This window comes from Papio anubis, chromosome 1 (genome assembly GCF_008728515.1).
Source record: "Papio anubis isolate 15944 chromosome 1, Panubis1.0, whole genome shotgun sequence".
In the NCBI taxonomy this organism is placed as follows: domain Eukaryota; kingdom Metazoa; phylum Chordata; class Mammalia; order Primates; family Cercopithecidae; genus Papio; species Papio anubis.
Window position 1 is genome coordinate 215,136,999 of NC_044976.1, and position 14,232 is coordinate 215,151,230.

Here is a 14,232-nt window from a genome sequence, read left to right on the forward strand (position 1 = left end):
GGTTGGGCAGATGTCTTGGGGTGAAAGAAAGCTTGCCTGTTCCGCTTATTTATCTTGAGTTCCCAGCTTCACTTGCTTTTTTTTTGGCCTGAGAATTCTTGACCTTTTTGCAGGTTCAACAATGCATTTACTAAGACTTAAAAATAATATCCACGGCCGGGCGCGGTGGCTCACACCAGCAATCCCAGCACTTTAGGAGGCTGAGGCAGGCAGAACACCTGAGATCAGGAGTTTGAGACCAGACTGACCAACATGGTGAAACCCCAACCCTACTAAAAATACAAAAATTAGCTGGGCATGGTGGCGCATGCCTGTAATCCCAGCAACTGAAGCAGGTGAATCACTTGAACCCGAGAGGTGGAGGTTACGGTGAGCCAAGATCGTGCCACTGCACTCCAGCCTGGGTGACAAGAGTGAAACTCCATCTCAAAAAAAAAAAAAGAAAAAAGAAAAAAAGGCCACAACATTTAATCGTACTTGGTAAGAAGGTTTTCCTAGGAACCGAGCGTATCATATTGCTCCTTTCCTTTTTCCCCCCCTCTGTTACACACCTCTCCTCCTTTTAAATAAGGAGATCATATAGTTTATTATCCAAGCCACTTTTGAGAGTGAAAAGGGACACTTAATTATTATTATTTAGTGTTTTGAAATATTTTCTGACACATTCATCTATATTGGTGAACCTATAAAATAGTTCTATTCAAAAATTACTTTCAAACATAAAATACTTTCTTATAAAAAGAAAATACCTACAGGCATCAAAGTAGAAAAAGGTTAAAAGTGCTTTATATTGTTTATCTGGACATTAAAAAAGAAGCAGAATAATCACTTAATATACTTTTGTATATTTTAATCATTGTCTTCACTATCTTATTATAATACCACTTCAGTAGCATTTTTCTTAACACTGTTTTTTCTATTGTTAATGTCATGGCCTTTTTGTTCTTCACATAATCCAACTGCCTTACCTCTATGTTTACATATATGTTTATGTGCATTAACACATCAAACCATCTGTTTTTGATAACTGTGGCTTCTGTTTCTCTTGATAGAATGTCACAGTTTGGTTAAAAATAATTGTGAATTTATTTGTACCACCACCAATTACAAGTTTATTTCAATGAAATATGTTTCTCAATTCAGTGAGAATATTGTGTGTTAGTTTCAAAGGCTCTTCCCACAAGTCAGTTTCCCAAGCATAGTTGTAGAATTTCACATGTTAATCTTCTATACAGTTTGAGCCCTTATCATCTCTATTTCAGGGCCCCGTTTGCAAGTTTTGTTTTTAATCATTGCAATTCATTACAGGCTTCAGAGGCTGAGCTTTTTGTGTTTCATTGGTTGAACACTTGATTATGGATTACAACTTATTTTGAACCACATGCCATCAAAATGTAGATGACTTGTTTCCAAAACTCGAATACTTTTTTTGTAGAGCATTTAGATTGACTCATGGAGTATGTTTGAAAGTTAAAAGTTGCCTAATGTCAGCAATTTCCTATCATTTCATTATTTCAAGTGTCAAATATTTCTCAAATCCAGCTGTTGACAGGCAGCACAGAGAGAACTGCACACTCTCCTGATGAAATGTTTTTAATCCAATTTAAACTTCATAAAAAATGTTTGTGGTTCAGTTACACTCAGTTTATGTAAATTTTACAAATTTCAACAACTACAGCTTGTGCTTCTCTGGGTAGAATTAGAACTGTGTTTAAGCTCAGTTATGAATTACATATGCATATCAATTACAGGTGCATGTCAGCATCATAAGTTTCTCAGCTTGGAACATTATATCTTTTTTTTTTTTAATTTTTTGTTTTTTTGAGATTGAGTCTTGCTCTGTCACCCAGGACTGCATCCTCCACCTCCTGAGTTCAAGTGATCCTCCTGCCTTGGCCTCCCAAGTAGCTGGGACTACAGGCAGGCATCACCACGCCCAGCTAATTTTTGTATTTTTAGTAGACATGGGGTTTCACCATGTGGCCCAGGCTGGTCTCAAACTCCTGACCTCCAGTGATCTGCCCGCCTCGGCCTCCCAAAGTCCTGGCTGGAACATTATGTCCTTTTTTTTTTTTTTGAGACAGAGTCTTGCTCTGTCGCCCAGGCTGGAATGCAATGGTGCAATCTCAGCTCACGCATCTCTGCCTCCTGGGTTCAAGCAATTCTCCTCCTTCAGCCTCCCAAGTAGCTGGGATTACAGGCATGTGCCACCACACTTTAATTTTTTTGTTTTTAGTATGGACGGGGTTTCACCATATTGGCCAGGCTGGTCTTGAACTCTTGACATTATGTCTTAAAGTGCTAACTCTGTTCACTGCGCATACCTCACATGTTCCTAGATGAGACCACTGAAATAGAAAGTGAACGTCTGCCCAATTCTATCTCATTTTAATAAGTCTTAGTAATAACTACTTGTATTTTGAATAAAGAAATGAAAAATCCAGGACAAAATAAACCAGACAGGATGCAGGGTAATAGGCATACACTGAGACTTCTGGGCAAGTGAGAGCATCTGGTCAGCCGAATTAAAGCCCTCGGAGGGGTTCCTGTATCCCAGGTTCTTAATCCACGCTTGTTGAATGAACAATCGGAGGTAGCTTATTTGTTTGAATAAGACTTTCTGTATGTTAGTGCAAAGGAATGAGGATGGGGCAGGTTTAGGCTTTGTAACAAGACCCCCCAAAGGCTAACACATAGGTGGCTGCTTCCTCTGCAAGCAGAGATGACCCTTGTGGCCCTTTTTGAAACATCTTTTTTACATGCCAGAGGTATTTAACTTGACTGTACCAAATGGCTTTATCAGCCCTTTGGGATCAAACATTTTGGCTCTGGAGACCTTTGTACCTGTGCAGTGTCAATATAAGGATAGCCTGGGGGTGGCAACCCAGACACAGCTAATGGCGGGGACGGACTGACTTCACCAGAGTCTTGGCCCCAAATTGAGGGTACTTCAGCGGTTCTGACTGTTCCTCTTCGGGCAACATTGTGCACCTTCCTCAGGAGGAGCCTGATGGTAAGGCTGGTGTAAAATGGCTCTGTGTGTCTTCACCCTTGGAGACTGTGAGCTGTGCAGACTGAGCAGGCCATGGCGTGTCCTCTAGGATGGGATGGAAGGTTGAAAGCGTCTCTCTGCTGTGATGTAGGAGGGACCGTGAGCCTTATACTAGGCACTCATTCCAGCCCAGGGCAGCAGCATCTGCTTTGGTTTTATTTCTTCCTTCCTTCCTTTCTTTTTTTTGAAACAGTCTCACTCTGCCCAGGCTGGAGTGCGGTGGCATAATCTCGGCTCACTGCAGCCTTAACCTCCTGGGCTCAAGCTGTCCTCCTGCCTCAGCCTCCCAAGTAGCTGGGACAACAGGCATGTGCCACCATGCCCGGCTAATTTTTTTATATTTTTAGTAGAGATGGGGTTTCGCCATGTTGCCCAAGCTGGTCTCGAACTCTTGGATTCAGACAATTGGCCTGCCTCGGCCTCCCAAAGTGCTGGGATTACAGGCTTGAGCCACCTCGCCCAGCCTGCTTTGGTTTTATTCTGACTGTGGCTCCTGTGAAGGAAAAGTAAAGGTGATGCTTTGGAAGTTGTAGAGTTAGGAAGCTGGAGACTTCTGATGGAGAGGTACACCCAGTAGATACTTATTTAAATGCTTACAGAAAGGTGATTTGTGCCAGACACTGTGTTAGGTCCTGGCTATGCAGAAAGAAGTGGCGTCTGCCCATCCTATGCAGCTCTCCAGGAAGGAGGCAGCAGGAGTGGCGTTCAGGCCATCCAGGCAACCCACCAAGTCCTTTCGCAGCACTCCAGAAAAGCACTGAGATGTTTCAAAACTAAAACAGACAAACAACAGGGACCAAAGAGGTGGCATGAGTAGCATGAGTCAGATGTGATTAATTCTTAATTCCTTAGCTGCTGCTTTGTTTGTTTTGTTTTTTTTGAAATGGAGTCTCGCTCTGTCACCCAGGCTAGAGTACAGTGCAGTAGTGCGATCTCAGCTCACTGCAACCTCCGCCTCCCAGGTTCCAGTGATTCTCCTGCCTCAGCCTCCCAGGTAGCTGGGATTACAGGCGCTCGCCACCACGCCTGGCTAATTTTTGTATGTTTAGTAGAGACGGGGTTTCACCATGTTGGTCAGGCTGGTCTTGAACACCTGACCTCAAGTGATCCACCCGCCTTGGCCTCCCAAAGTGCTGGGTTTACAGATGTGAGCCACCACATCCGGCCCCTATTTCCTTAGCTTCTTATCAGCAGCAGGACTTTGAGAAACGGCTCAGTTAGGGTCTTGCAGGGATAAAAGTGATTAGAGCCTGAACGCAAACTACATTTATCCCATGTCAGAAATTAATAGCCTATCAAGCTTACCAACTTAAAAGATGCAAGAATTGTGCAACAATAGCTACCTTTTTTTTCAAATAAAATAAACATCACTAAAAAACTCTAATCTTTCTTAATTCTTTTTCAAGAAATGCATAATGCCTTCACATCATTCTTCTTTAAAATTTTGTTGATTCTCCCTTAAGTTATTTAACGTATGAGTTGTGGCTTCTGTGTAACATCTTTTCTCAGAGTTGTGTTGCTGATGGAAAGCATTCTTCAACTTAATTTCCTTTTAATTCCTCCCAATTACTATGCACTGTTCTTTGTGCCGAGTGCCAATTCAGTTGGTGCATTTTGTGAAAACTGTAGGATCGTGGATCATGTTTCTTTCTTTTTTTTTTTTTTTTTTTTTGAGACAAAGTCTTGCTCTGTTGCCAGGATGGAGTGCAGTGGCACAATCTTGGCTCACTGCAACCTCTGCCTCCCAGGTTTGAGCGATTCTCCTGCCTCAGCCTCTCAAGTAGCTGGGATTACAGGCATGCACTACCACACCGGCTAATTTTTTGTGGTTTTAGTAGAGATGGGGTTTCGCCATGTTGGTCAGGCTGCTTGCGAACTCCTGACCTCAGGTGACCCGCCCGCCTCGGATCACCCAAAGTGCTGGGATTACAGGCGTGAGCCACTGTGCCTGGCCAGGATCATGTTTCTTTAAACCACACGTGATACCCAGAAGGCATCATAATAGAGTTGGCTTCATCATCTTCCTTATCATAGGTTATGCTTGATTTCAAAAGACATTGATTCCTCGACAATACTCAGAAAATGCACTTAACAATCGCCCCTCAAGTTTTCCCCAGCAGATGACTGGTTAGCGTCTAGTAAGGACCATATTGGACAAGTATCTTTAACACAAAACAGCACAGGGAATCCTGGGCCACTCTCATTGTTAGGCTTTCTTCACAGGTAAAGCATATGTTAGAAGGCTTCCGAACCACAGATGCCAAAAAAAAATCAGTTAAAATTTAAGACTGATGAAGTATTGCCTGCAAATGAAAAGGCATTCTTGTATGTCAAAGGACACTATCAGGAGATTGAGAAACAACCTATAGAATGGGAGAAAATATTTGTAACTCATATGTCTACAATTAATATCCAGAATATATAAAGAACTCCTGTAAGTCAACAACGATCACCACACCCAGTTCACAAATGGGCAGAGGAATTTTATGGACATTTCTCCGATGAAGGTATATGCACAGCCAAGGAGCATGTGAAAAGATATTCAACATCATTAGTTATTAGAGAAATGCAAAGCAAACCCCAAGAAGGTACCACTTCCTATCCAGTAGGATGTAGCTATTAAAACAACAACAGGAAATCAGTGTTGACAAGGGTGTGGAGGAACTGCAGTCCTTGTGTGTTGCCAGTGGGAATGTAAAATGGCATAGTCATTGTGGAAAGGAGTTTGGCAGTTCCTCGAAAAGTTACGCATAGAATTGTCACATGGTCCAGCAATTCCATTCCTAGGTATATACCCAAAAGAACTGGAAGCAGTGGAGCTGCAGGCCATTATGCTAAGTGAAGTAATTCAGGAATGGAAAGCCAAATTCCGTATGTTCTCAGGTGTGAGTGGGAGCTAAGCTGAGAGTCCACAGAGGCAGACAGAGTAGAGGAATGGACATTGGAGACTCAGGAGGGGAAAAGGAATGAAGGATTAAAACGCTACCTTCTGGGTACAATATATACTACTTGGGTGACAGGTGCACTGCAGTCTCAGACCTCACCACTATACAGTTCATCCACATAACCAAAAACCACTTGGACCCCTAAAGCTATTAAATAAAATAAATAAACACAAAAATTCAGTAACTATCTCTAGAAGAACACTTTTTAATAAACTTGGGCATGAAGAAAAAAAGGCTGAATAATATTCCACCGTATGTGTGTGTATATCCATATATATGTGCACACACACACAATGTATATGTCTAATGTCACCAACTTAGTTTCCTTTCCTTCAATATTAAATGTCTCATATTTCCCCTGGACTTTTTGAGAGCTAGTTGAGAAAGTTGTGTAAGTTTACAGTGTATTATGTGATGATTTGATATATATTGTGAAATGATTAACATGTTAGGTGACACACCTGTTACCTGTCCTAGTTATCCTTTTTTTGTATTGTAGTGAAATAAATGTCTCATTAAAAAAAAAAAAAAATTGAAAGCAGGAAGTGAAACAGATACTTGTATACCAGTGCTCCTAGTAGCATTAATCATAATAGCCAAGAGGTAGGAACAGCCTAATTGTTCATCCACAGATGAGTAGATAATTTGTGGTATGTACGTACAGTGGAATATATATTTCATTGAAAAGAATGTATCTTTTTATCTTTAACTTTTGTGGGTACATAGTAGGTGAATATATGTATGGGGTCCATGAGATGTTTGGATGCAGGCATGCAATGTGAAATAAGCACACCAGGGAGAATGGAGTATCCTTCCCCTCAAGCACTTGTCCTTTGAGTTACAAACAATTCAGTTACACTCTTTTAGTTACTTAAAAATGTACAATTAAGTTATTATAGTCACTCTGTTGTACTTTCAAATACTAGATCTCATTCTTTCAAAAACTGGTTGAACCTATTAACCATCCCCACATCCCCCATACTCTTCCACTACCTTTCCCAGCCTCTGGTAACCATCCTTCTACTCTCCAGACCCATGAGTTCCATTGCTTCGATTTTCAGGTCTCACAAACAAGTGAGAACATGTGGTGTTTGTCTTTCTGTGCCTGGCTTATTTCACGAAATGATCTCCATTTCCAAAATCCATGATGTTGCAAACAATAGGATCGCATTCTTTTTCATGGCTGAATAGTATTCCATTGTGTATATGTACCACATTTTCTTCATCCATTCACCTGTTGATGGACATTTAGGTTGCTTCCAAATCCAATGGAATATATTATTCACTCATAAAAAGTGTGAAATTCTGACACATGCTGTTAATATAACATGGATGTACCTTGCAAGCATGTTGAGTAACATAAGCCAGACCCCAAAGGACAAATATTATATGATTCCACTTATACAAGGTACCTGGCACAGGCAAATTCATAGAGACACAAAGTAGAATGGCGGTTACCAGGGGCCAGGGGAGTAGGGAGTGGGGAATTACTGATTAATGGGTAGAATTTGTTTGGGAAGGTTCTGGAGATAGATGGTGTGATGGTTGCACAGCAATGTGAACAGGCGCAATGCCACTGAACTGTGCACTTAAAAACAGTTACAATAGGAAATTTTATGTCTATTTCACCACAATAAAAATAGGAAAAGGCAGCTGATTTCTAAGGACACAAGTCCCTTGGAGTTGCTAGTTCTGTCAGACTTTTCCCCTTGTTTTCCTGAATGACAAAGATTATTAGTGGATAATAATCAGTGGATCCATGGATTTGAGCAGGACATGAAAGAATTTCCACAGATAGAGATGAAAGGGCCTTTCTGACTTGAAACCTGGGATAAGCACCGATGCAGGAAAGGCATGAAAGCTCACAGCGTGTTCAGGGCGTGGTGAATAGAGGGGTGTGTGCCCCGAGCCTGCAGAGCAGGGAGGGATGTGTAGGAAGGCACCTTCATCCTCCTCACTCAGTCGCCCAGCTCCAGGTCCAAAGTCACCAAATCATCTTTCTTGTCACCATCACCTGATAAGGGGGAGTCCTTCCAGACTGCCAGTCAATGAAGTAACACATGAAACCACGATCATGCCGGTCTGAGCCCATCAGGCAAGCTCCAGGGGGCCCCATCTCAGGGAATAACAGCCTTGGTGGCATCGGCGCTTCGCCAGGCCTCCTGGAACCATATTCAGGATACCCAGCTGAGTGCTGGAAAGACCACTGGTCCGGAGCAGGGAGCAGGGGCGGAAGGAGCGTCCTGACCTTGACAATCAGAATCCTGTTTTAAGCCTCACGCTGCTGACTAAACAGAAAGGCTACGGCACAGGGAAAGACGGGCGTGTGAAATCACAGGAAGAAAGAATTTCACCAACACATCCATCCTCCCAAACCAGTGTGAAGCCTTCCTGACAAGGTGATGCTACCATGCAGCTGGCCTGGCCTAATGAGCTGGTTTCTGTCATCTCTCCTGGAAGGTTACCCTGTAACCCAAGGCCTGCCCACTGACATGCAGCCTGATTGAGCAGAGCAAGATTACACCTCTCTGCCTTTTGTGTGCACAAGCTCAGAACACAGTGAATACAAATGCAACGGCTGCTTGGGGCTCAAACTTGCCCAGTCTGTTTATTTTATTTGGATAGAGAGCATACAATTGGCCCTACCAAACTCTGGAGGCTGGAAGTAGTCATAATTTAATCTAGTATAATTACCAAGCCTAGACCTTTTGTCTAATCCTATTTAACCTCCTTTTCGCCTTTCCGAGGAACGTGGAGGGATAAGAGAGTCACTGAATAAGTTGGTTGGTAATACTGTATTGTATCTCTCAAATCCATTTTTTTTAAAAAAAAGAAAGAGATCAATAAATATAAATAGAAATTCCAATATTTTCTTCCCCAAAGCATCATCTTGTACTGCTTGGAGAACACTAGAGGGACTCACCTGAGTTTCCAGAGCTGGAAAACAAAAGCCCCATAATGTCCCCAGTCCCCGCTGTGCTCTGTCATCTTAGGGTTTTGCTTAGGGAGGAGGCAAAAAATAGTAAATGAAACCCTTCCAGGTGTTTCCTGGCCTTATTTAGTAAACACGTCTTTTTGAAAGAACGCTGAATACACTTGCAGATTTTCAAAGGCCAGATTCTACACACTTCTAATGTCAACCCTGAAGGGAGATCGTAGATTGGATTACAGAAAGGGGTGCTGTCAAAGTGCCACATCAAATATAAACCTCATGTATGTTTCTTACCTGAAACAAACACACTCATGGAAAAGCACAGGAATGTTCTAAAAATGCAAGTTTATCACGAAGGCAACACAGGAGGTTCCGAGATGATGAAGCGGCGAGCCAGGAGGAGAGATCTGAGAGAAGCCACCAGGCTAGGGTAGGATTTCATTATATCAATAATTCCACTTGGCTCTGCAGTTTCTTTCTTCCAGAGAATTATTGAAAAGTCCCTGGGGAAGGACAAGAGTAAGAAAAAATCAAGGGAGAGTCTCTGGGTTACTATGACAACATGACTCTTGACTCCATCTTTCTCACCCAGCGGTGCCTAAGTCCCTTTTGCGTTGCTGCAGAGATCTCTGGCATTGGGATTAACACATGCTCCTAAACCTGAGGATGATTTAAAGTGGAAGGAGATCAAAGTTTCTAAATAGTACAATGAGCTCATCTTGACTCAACAGATGTGTAATGGTTATAATGCAACATAACTGAGATGTTTCCATATCCCTCCCCAAGTAAATCTGGTCACAAACCATTGCAAAGGCTCTGTAAAAAATGACAGGTCTATGGAAATGTCTACTGCAAAGCACTGATAACTCAGGATAATGGTTTGGGCCAAATACAATTTAAAAGGAAGTGAAACTTCAGACAGTGTGAAACATGTCAGAGTCATATTTGCATTCTAAATTGCAGTAATGATATAAACATCATTATTCCTAATCTGATCCTGCAGGTGGATCAAATAAGCACGCATCTATTAAAGAACAGTCTGCATGCTAGTAAGTGCACAGGGTCTTGTTACCGAACCTTTCGGTACATCTTCGTTTCATCTTTAACTTCATTAGAATATGTAAGTTTTGGCAGTCTGTTGATTCAGGGGAAATCTATGGATCTATTGTTTTCTATTTGTCTATAAGGTCCACTAATTTACTTTCTAAGTTGTTGTTTTGGGTTTTCATCAAAGTGATGACATTCCTAGCTCCTGATTATGCTAAATTGAATAAAAATAAGTATAGGATTTTCTCCTTTCTGACCTAGAGCTCATCAGTCGTTCATATTGGCTGAGTTACTGCAAAGAAAAGTCAAAATGAAAACACAGCTCTTTCAGTCAAGGTCCTTAGGCTCTTATTGAGAAGAGCTCCTCAGAATCAGCCAAATGTCAAACTTTGAGAGCACGGCCCCCAGTCGGCCAAGTCTGCCCAAGACTACTGACACCAACTGCAAGCAATTAGGGTCCACCTACCAAGTTAGCAGAAAGAGGCCACCCACGACCACTGTCACTTCCCACAACTGCATGTTTGGAGGGTTTCCCAAAACCACCCTCGGGCTCGTAACTCACTAGAGGGACTCACAGAATTCACAGAAAATACTCATGGCTACAATTTATTACGTTGGAAAGGATACAGATTAAAATCAGCCAAAGGAAGAGACACATGGGGCAGAATCTAGGAAGGTTCCAAAAGGGACGCTTCCACTGTCTTCAGGACACATTACATTACCTTGCCTGCATCCGCGTGTGCGCGTGGAGCACTGCCCACCTAGGAGGCTCACCTGAGTGTCCAGGGTTGTTATTGTGGTTCCATTACACTGGCATGATTGATGGGTTGATTTCCCATGTGGTCTAACTCAGTCTTCAGGTTGACTGGTACTGCGTGACCCCAGAGCCCCTGCCCTAAATCACACGGTTGATCTTTCTCTCGCAACCAGCTTGGACCATAAGACTATCAGGGATGGCCCATCCCACCCTAAGATCTTATGTGGCCAACCCTCACCTTCAGCAAAGGCACTCCCAATGAGTGTGATGTAGTTTACCTCCCAGAAGCTCATGGAAAAGGCCAGATCTATCTTTAGGCAAGGTCACATTTTTTACTACCCAAGCCTGACCTGAGAAGTGCTAAATTGTGAGGGTGGAAAGGGGCTAGTGTGAGCTTGGATGGTGAACTAAATATCTGAAGAGCAATGGAAGGAACATGGAATGTTCTTAAGCAACAGAACATTTGTAGGACCATAGAGTATTAGAGTTGAAAGAATTTGGGAGATTACTGCATTTCTTAATAAGAGCACGGCCATGCAGAAGTGGCCTTGTCTCGGTAACATGATAGAAACACATGATAACTGTCCTGTCAAGTGTGAGGGGCCTGTGTGAGCAACAGGGATTATTTTTACCCCGTACAATCCTAGAGAACAAAGCTAGTGCCCATGGGTTAGAAGTTATTAAAAAGAAGATTTTAGTTTAATAGAAGGAAGAGCTTTCTAATAATAAAGACTATTCAGAATATTACACAGGCTGTCCTGGGAGATGGTACGTTCTCCCAATTTAAAATATTCAAGCAGAAAGCAGAGCGCCTGTTACCATGGCAGTGCTTTTTATTAGGAAATACAATAATATCCCAAATTCTTTCAACTCTAATACTCTGTGGCCCTAAACAGAGTTTTCAATCTTGACAGAATTGTATTCTGGAATTAGTGGACTATTTCTTTCATAAGTCATTATGTGAGTTACCTTGAAAATTTCTGATATCATACCTGAGTGCCATGGCCTTGACATGAATATGCATTTCCTGAGCAGAACTTAAGAATTAGAATATCCAGAGTAATTCAGATTCTACTAGTTCTGCATGGTTATCACAGAGATGATATTCATTGTTCTAGATAAGGGATGATAAATGAGTAATAAAAGTTCTCATGGGACACATATAAGTGAACTCATGTTTTATATTCACTTCAGTCATTGCAGGCGAGTCTTGTTCAATGAGATCAAAGCAGATTGGTTAGGATTTTAACTTGAAACCTTCTGTTATTTATAAATTTGAGTTACATCATATATTTCTCCTAAAAGGTTCTATTGAGACTGTTTGCTGTCTACAGCTGGTCTTCCTCAAGAAGTAGGTTGAATTGCCGTGAATTTTATCTTATTCAGATAAGTAGAATGCTGGTATCTAGGATCCAGTGGATTCATGTGGCCCGAATTTCATCCAGACTTCATCCTCCTCTGTGTACAGTGGTAACTATTAAAGTCATAACTGAGACTTGTTGGCTCCAGCCCATACTTGCAACATAAAACCTCCACTTGGTGCAAACTCTTTCTATCCAGTATTTTCCGATGTCCCTGAGGGCTCTCATGAATGCTCATCACACGTGTCCTCCTGGAAACAACTGCTGCCTCACCAAGAATAGCAGCGCCATGGGGAACTATCACTTCTCTCCTGCCTGTCAACTGGGCACAGCCACCAACGTTCCAGAGCCATCATGGTGCCAGCTCCAAATGACCAGGATGATGTGGGGAAGAACATGTCTCTCCCACACATTATCCTGCCTCAGAGGCATCTCAAATGATGCCACTTACACCTCAGGGTTCTATAGTGTCTCTCATAAAAGAGATCTATGAGCAAATAATTAGATTAACCTCATGTACTCTTAATAGTTCAAGACCTCTGCCAACCAGCAGTCTTAGGATAAGCAAGACATGACCTCATAATAGGAGGCGTGCTGGTTGGATCACAAAGGATGGTCCCTCAGCCAGAATGGTGGTTCTCTGCAGGGTCCTCTTCTAAGCTCTCCTTGATGAGATAACTGGTCATCTGGCACACTGCCAAATGACAGTGTTTGCAGAACCTCTAGCATGCATACTGCACTCGGCTATTTTTGCCAATACTTTATTATACAAACCAGAGTCACCTTCATCAGAAGACTTGAGAATTTGGCTTCTCTATCCCACAAATGTTAATGCAGTCATCTTCCCAGCATCCTGCAGGACAGACCTGCTTATGCCATTTGCAGTACAAATAGCGTACTATCTACCTGAAATTGAGCAGGAAGTACTTGAACTTCATGTACCTTTCCTTTTGAAAATGCCATCAGGATATCTCAGCCCATACCAAGCTTCTGGTACTTCTCTAGTACCCCAAAGCAAGGAATTCATGCCCTAAGGCATTAGCATCCTTGAAGAGAATTTTGCCAAGACAAGGGCACTTCTGCAGAGCAGATGGCTTCCCCAGAGGGGATGTGTGTAAAGTCTTGCCTCAAACGTAGGAATGTTCAGGAAGCAGGCATGGACAGCCAGATCATCAAGTCCCTTAGAAATAAGTAAACTCAAGTAAAATAAAAATAAAGTGACTTTCCCCCTTGGAGGTATTGTTTCAGTCTGGTGCAACTCAGCACTGTCAGAGATAATGAAGATGCTTGCTTGAGACCTAGGAGACCCATCGGGGCAGAACTGCCCTCAGCAGAGCTGGTGATGGTTTCCCTTGAGAACAGCCTTTCCCATGAGGGATAAGGAACTGCAGAGATGCTGCCTACCTTGGCCAGGAGCACTGGGCCAGGGATGGTGGCATCTTGGGACCCTGGTCCCTGGCATCTCAGGCTGGTCTCCAAGGGTCACTGGTGACCTTTCAGGGGACAAAAGAAAAAGATCTTCACAGACAGTTGGCTGTACATAGGAAGGAGGCAGGGTCAGTGGCGAGGAGGAGATTTGAATAACCAGCATGTATTTCAAAGCCGTGGTTCTATCCCCGCTCTGGTCTTGCTTCCTTCTCCTCTTCACTCTGCAGCGCCTCCTGGTGGTCAGAGGGTGAATGCAGGGCTCGGGGTTTGGGGCCCAGAGCTGGGAGATCAGAACTCTTGGAGCTGGCTTGATACCTGGCGACCCTCATTCAGCATCTCCATCGCTCTCTGATGCATTCTGGCACATTGCAGGTGAAGTGGATAGAGCGTGGGATGCTTACTGGAATCGATGTAGTTCAGTGTGCTGGCCTTAAGAGTGTGAGTGGTACCAGTCAGTGTTCTCTTGGCATTTAAATATTAGTTGTAATCTTGGCTATCTCATGCATGTAAGAATTCTGTGTGTGTGTGTAGTTTCCATCCTTAAATTCAACCAAGGTATTGTAAAAAAAAAAAAAAAAGCAAGGCAGGCCTGGCGCGGTGGCTCACGCCTATAATCCCAGCACTTTGGGAGGCCAAGGCGGGGCAGATCACGAGGTCAGAGATTGAGACCATCCTGGCCAACATGGTGAAATCCCATCTCTACTAAAAAA

General features: G+C 42.8%; 1 protein-coding gene across 1 annotated transcript in view; it reads left to right on the plus strand.

Moving 5' to 3' along the window:
- The window catches only part of LOC101017432 (kinesin-like protein KIF26B), a 429,407-nt gene that overhangs the window by 385,114 nt on the left and 30,061 nt on the right, over positions 1-14,232 (plus strand). The gene's annotated exons all lie outside the window — the stretch shown is intronic.